At 42.6% G+C, this 6,000-nt stretch overlaps 1 pseudogene; it reads left to right on the top strand.

Moving 5' to 3' along the window:
• Window positions 1-4,476: 4,476 nt before the first annotated feature.
• LOC142456288 (hsc70-interacting protein pseudogene) lies at window positions 4,477-5,583 on the top strand (annotated as a pseudogene).
• The last annotated feature ends 417 nt before the right edge of the window (window positions 5,584-6,000 follow it).

A 6,000-nucleotide genomic window follows, 5' to 3' on the forward strand; every position in this document is an offset into this window, starting at 1 on the left:
TGTGCCATCAGCACTTGAAATGCCAACAGGGCCTTAGTGTAGTTTTCAGACTATGACAAATAGGAAAAAGGCTTGATGATCCACCTCCTAAAACTAGCCAGTGAAGAGTCTATGGATTAAAATAAAATAATCTCTAACATGGTTTTGGAAGATACATTTATGGATTACAAAGTTCTCAAAATACACTGTGGCCACAACAACGGACCCACATCTACCAGTTGTGCGGATAATCATGGGCTAGGTGGTGTTTCATCCCGTTGGTCATTAGGGTGACACTGATAGCAACTCACAATAGCAACATATTGTTACCAAGTGTCTTGGGAGAGAAGCATTGACTGTGGTTGAGGAATAATGGGATTCTTTGAGTGTGGTTGTTACATAATTTCCTGTGAACTTGATAAATATGTGCTAGGGTAAAGTCTACTCTGTCAATCAGGTCACAGTCTGATTTTGCCTCCCTGTGGGTGTGGCCTTCTCATGAGGATTCTGCGAACTTCCTCTTTTTTCTCCCTGAAGGTAGGCCACACATTCTCTCTCTGCCTTCGTCTTCCGGTTGACAAGCCATGAGGAGACTTGTTGAGACCTGGCAGAGCCCCTCTCTCTGTTTTCACCTTCTTGTTGAGGAGACACGTTGAGCACGCTGACACCTGGGAGAGCCCCGGAGCTGCTTTCACTGCTACTGGAGTCACGAGACTTTGCACCAACTGGCCTGTGGTCTTCCTGCATACTGCATCATTGCATGTGGCTCCATCAGTCTGAATAGGAATTTGTGGACTAGTATTGGACTTATGGGCTAATACTAAACTTATAGACTTGATCTGGATTGGGCTGGAATGTATTCTTAATATGAAATTTCTCTTCGATATAAATCTCTTTCTTAAACATGTATAAATATCTCTGGATTGTTTTTTCTAGTCAACACAGACTAACTACCACATTGAGGACGAGACAATAGTTTATTTGGCATTTTATAATGTGGACATTTTGATCTCACAAATTTAGCTACTTGGCGTGGAAGGAGGTGGGAGTGTGCATAAGAAAAAATTAACTGAATGCAATGCAAGAAAATTTTAAAAATAAATAAGTACATGGAATACATTTTTAAAAGCTATTGTATGTTTTTTGCAAAACAATGTTGACTCTGCTTAAAATAAAAGCATCACAGGAGTTTACTGAGGGCTAGTGATGGTCTGGACCAGGAAGACATCCTAATTTACTGGGTGAAAATGGCCATTCGAGTGGACAATGAGGAAGAAGACATTTTTGTACAAATGAACAGTAACTAAAAGTTATAAAATTATAATTGGCTGACAGACAATCAGGAGTATCAAAGGGAGGCTATCTAAAGGCAGAGATTTAGTGGAATAGGTAGATATTGTACGTGTGAGATCACATATTTGCGTAAGAGTCCCCAATTGCAAGCTAGCAAGAAAAAGTCATTTTCTCATTTGCCTTACATTAGAGCTTACACATAGTTTGCAAATTTTATGATATTGATCCTCTTATAATCATTACTGATATAATTGAACCAGTCACCCTAGCTTCTTCACTTATTACTTATCTTCACACTTTCTGATTTTCTTGCCCTGATAGTTCAGAGTAGGTTTTTCCTCACTAATTTAAATCCCAGCTAGCTCTTCCCAACTGTTCATTGATCACCTGATTTTTCATTTCCACCTTTAGACTTGCTGCCACACTTTGCATGGTGCTGTTAAAGTTGCCCTTTCTCCTCCCTGCCACAGTTCACCATTAAATGATCTGAGAAGCTTGTAGCTTGCTGGGACAGAAGTTGTCTAGAGCACACCTTGATAAAATATGCACTTCTGAGACACATGAGACACGAGCAGCCCAAATGAGGGCACCTCCAGCCGTGTAAAAGCTGGCCCCCTGAGCCTGCTGCTGCTGACTCTGCTGCCAGCTGTCAGAGAAATTCTCTTTAGCCTCAAACAGAAATCTATGCATTGTTAGATGCCATGGAGTCAGTTCTGAACCTCAATGACCTTACACACAACAGAACAAAACACTGTCCGGCCTTCATCATCTACTCACTTGTTTCTATGCCTGAGCCCATTGTTGCAGCCACTGTCTCAGTCCTTCTTTTCCAGGGATTTCTGTCGCTTTCCCTCCACTTTAACAAACACGATGTCCTTCTCCACGGACTGGTCTCTCATGACAATCTGTTCAAAGTGTGTAAACCAAATTCTTTTCATCCTTGCCTCTAAGGAGCACTCTTGTCTTACTTCCTCCACGCCAGAAAGGTTTGCCGTTCTGGCGGTCTATGGTAGTTTCCATATTCTTCTCTAGCAGCACAGCTCAAATGCATCTATTCTTCTAGGGTCTTCCATATTCAAGGTCCAACGTTCACATGCTTATGACGCAAAGGAGAATCCCATGGCTTAGGTCAGAAACACCTTAGTCCTCAAAGTAACATCCCTGCTCTTCAAGACTCTAAGTTATCAGATTTACCTAAGGCAACCTGCTATTTGATCCCTTGACTGCTTGTTCCATGAGCATTGCGTGTGGATCCATTTAAGACAAAATCCTTCAACCTTTTCTCCATTTATCACGATGTTACCTATTGGTCCAGTCATGAGGATTTCGGCTTTATTTACCTTGAGCTATAATCCACACTGAAGGCTGAAATCCTGATCTTCACCAGCTACTGTTTCAATTTCTCCTCACTTTGAGCAAGCAAGGTGTGTCATCTGCATATCACAGGTGTTAATAAGCCTTCCTCCAATCCTGATGCCACACTCTTCTGCATATAATCCAGCTTCTCTAAGTCTTTGTTCAGCATATGATTGAATAAATATAGAGAGCATACAGCCTTGTCACACACCTTTCCTGATTTCAATCATGTAGTACTTCTGTTGTTCTGTTTGCCTAACTGCCTCTTCATCCGTGTACAGATTTTGAATGAGCATAATGAAATATTTCGGGTTCCCATTCTTCTCAATGTTATCCACAGTATTATGGTACACGAAGTTGAATGCCTTAACTCCTCAATGAAACCCATGGAAGCATCTTTCTGGTAGTCTCTGTCAAGAGCCAAGATCCACTTGACAACAGCTATGAGGTCCATATTTCAGATTCTCTTCTGAATCCAGCCTGAGCGATTGACAGTTCCCTGTCTTTGTTTTGCTGCAGCTGTTTTTGGATGATCTTATCCCAAATTTTAAATGTGCGTTTTATCAATGATATCATTCTATAGTTTGAGCACCTCTTGGGTCATCTTTCTTTGAGGTGGGCACGAATTGGGATCTCTTCCAGTCTGTTAACCAGGGAGCTGTCTTCCAAGTTTCCTGGCATAAAGGAATGTGTGCATCCAGGGCTTCTTCACCTTGCTGAAATGGTTCACTGTGTATCCCATCAATTCTTGGAACCTTGTTATAGGCCAATACAGTTTGAACTTCTTTCTTGGATCATTGGTTCATGCTCATATGCTACCCCCTGAAATGGTGAACTCTCGAATAGTTTTCCTTGGACCAGTTTAACCTAAGCAATGTTACTATTTAAAAGGATAGGACCCTTTACATGATGTATGAGGGGCTACCCCCCCCCCCGTGGGAAAAAAACTTCACTGGGCAGAGCTTTCATAGTACACACTTTTCAACGCTAGGCGAGCACCTGTTAACTCACTCTGAGTTAATGCACCCCGTGGCTTCACCTGGGTAGGTTCTCTCTGGTCACATTTTTTCTGACTTTTTTTCCCTTGAAAAGCAGATTTGCTTGAACCTTGTTTTGTGTGTGTGGGTGTGGGCTTGTCGCTTCTCTGCTAGATGGCCACTTGTTTAATTTCTAGCCTTTAAAACCCTAGACAATATATCTTTTGGTAGTTGGGAACCATCAGCTTTCTTCACCACATTTGCTTGTGTACCCATTTTGTGTCCGGTAATTGTGCCGGGAGGGTGAGCATCACAGAATACCAGGTTGTTAGAACAAGCTGTTTTTGAATTGAGGGGGGGCTTGAGCAGAGGCCCAGTCTGTTCACTACTTCAGTGTATTGCCATATAAATATATGTACATACGATAATACCTCTATTTTATGCATTAATATATTTACATATGTATACACCTATGTTTATACCTCTATCCATTGCTTTGCTTCCTAGATCTTTTCTCGGTTTCCTTTTACCTTCCTCCTGCCCCACTATCAAGCTCACCCATCTTCTGCCTCTTAGTACTTCCTCTCAGCTAGACTGCTGTTGCTCCAACACCCCCAGGATCTCTGTGTCCTCCTGGTTGTTGGTTTTAATTCTCTAGTTGTTCCCCTGTCTAAGGCGTTGTTTGCTCATCACTCCCTTCTCCCTCTACCGCCAAATCCCTTGGAACCGATGGTCCCATTATTTTTTCTTGGGCTTGCTTCCCATGCCTATCTTATGTAGGTAGTCAAACCAACAGTAACAGAGACAAAACAAAAAGAAAACAGAAGATAGGATAAAAAGGTGGAAAAAGGCTCCCCTCTGCCTGCCGAGCATGTACCCCCACAAAGTGAGTGAGCTGCGGGCCTTCGTGAAAATGTGTAAGCAGGACCCAAGCATTCTGCACACTGAGGAGATGCACTTCCTGAGAGAGTGGGTGGAGAGCATGGGTGGTAAAATACCACCTGCTCCTCATAAATCCAGATCAGAAGAAGATATCAAGGAAGAAAAACCAGATAATACGGAGACGGAGGAAAACATAAAGGCAGATGAACCATCAAGTGAGGAAAGTGATGTAGAGATTGACAATTGAAGGTGTGCTTGAACCAGATGCAGATGCCCCTCAAGAAATGGGAGATGAAGCTGTAGAGATAACTGAAGAGATGATGGATCAGGCAAATGACAAGAAAGTGGCTGCCATTGATGCCCTAAATGATGGTAAACTACAGAAAGCTATTGATCTATTTACTGATGCCATCAAACTGAATCCTCGCCTGGCCATTCTCTATGCCAAGAGAGCCAGTGTCTTCGTCAAATTACAGAAGCCAACTGCTGCCATCCGAGACTGTGACAGAGCCATTGAAATTAATCCTGATTCAGCTCAGCCTTACAAATGGAGAGGGAAGGCACACAGACTTTTGGGCCATTGGGAAGAAGCTGCACATGACCTTGTCCTTGCTTGCAAACTGGACTATGATGAAGACGCTAGTGGAATGCTGAAAGAAGTTCAGCCGAGGGCCCAGAAAATTGCAGAACATCGGAGAAAGTATGAGCGAAACCGGGAAGAGCAAGAGATCAAAGAATAGAAAGAGTTAAGAAAGCCCGGGAAGAACATGACCGAGCCCAGAAGGAGGAAGAAGCTAGATGACAATCAGGAGCTCTACATGGCTCCTTTCCGGGTAGCTTTCCAGGGGGGATGCCTGGTAATTTTCCTGGAGGAATGCCTGGAATGGGAGCAGGTATGGCTGGAATGGCAGGAATGCCTGTGTTCAGTGAGATTCTTAGGGATCCAGAGGTTCTTGCTGCCATGCAGGATCCAGAAGTTCTGGTGGCGTTCCAGGATGTGGCCAAGAACCCAGCAAATATGTCAAAATACCAGAGTAAGCCAAAGATTGTGAATGTCATCAGTAAATTGTCAGACAGATTTGGAGGTCAAGCATAAAACTATTTGACACATAAAGCCCTTGCGGAAGGAAAAGCAAGCTAGAGCATTTCTTGGATGTCGCAATAATACAAACCAGTGTACCTCCGACCTTCTCATCAAGAAATTGGGGTGCTGCAAAGAGCACCCTCACCCTGCAACCCCAGTGCCACTGGACGGTTCACAGTTGTTTTTCATCAGGGTTTTCATTCAGATTGCATTTTCCTTTTAGGAAGTACAAACTTTCTTTAAATACTTTTTAAATCTTAATAATACGTAAAGCAAACGGTTGTGTTAATTCCTACATTTTTCATTACTAATCATTCTGGTTTTGTTCCTTTGAGTTGGTTGGGCACAAAGATAATGTAGGGAAGATTTATCACTAACTTGAGCAAAATGAAGGCTTAGCAACAGAAACAAATACAAGGCATTTAAATT

Source organism: Tenrec ecaudatus, chromosome 9, assembly GCF_050624435.1.
Source record: "Tenrec ecaudatus isolate mTenEca1 chromosome 9, mTenEca1.hap1, whole genome shotgun sequence".
NCBI classification, from domain to species: Eukaryota; Metazoa; Chordata; class Mammalia; order Afrosoricida; family Tenrecidae; genus Tenrec; species Tenrec ecaudatus.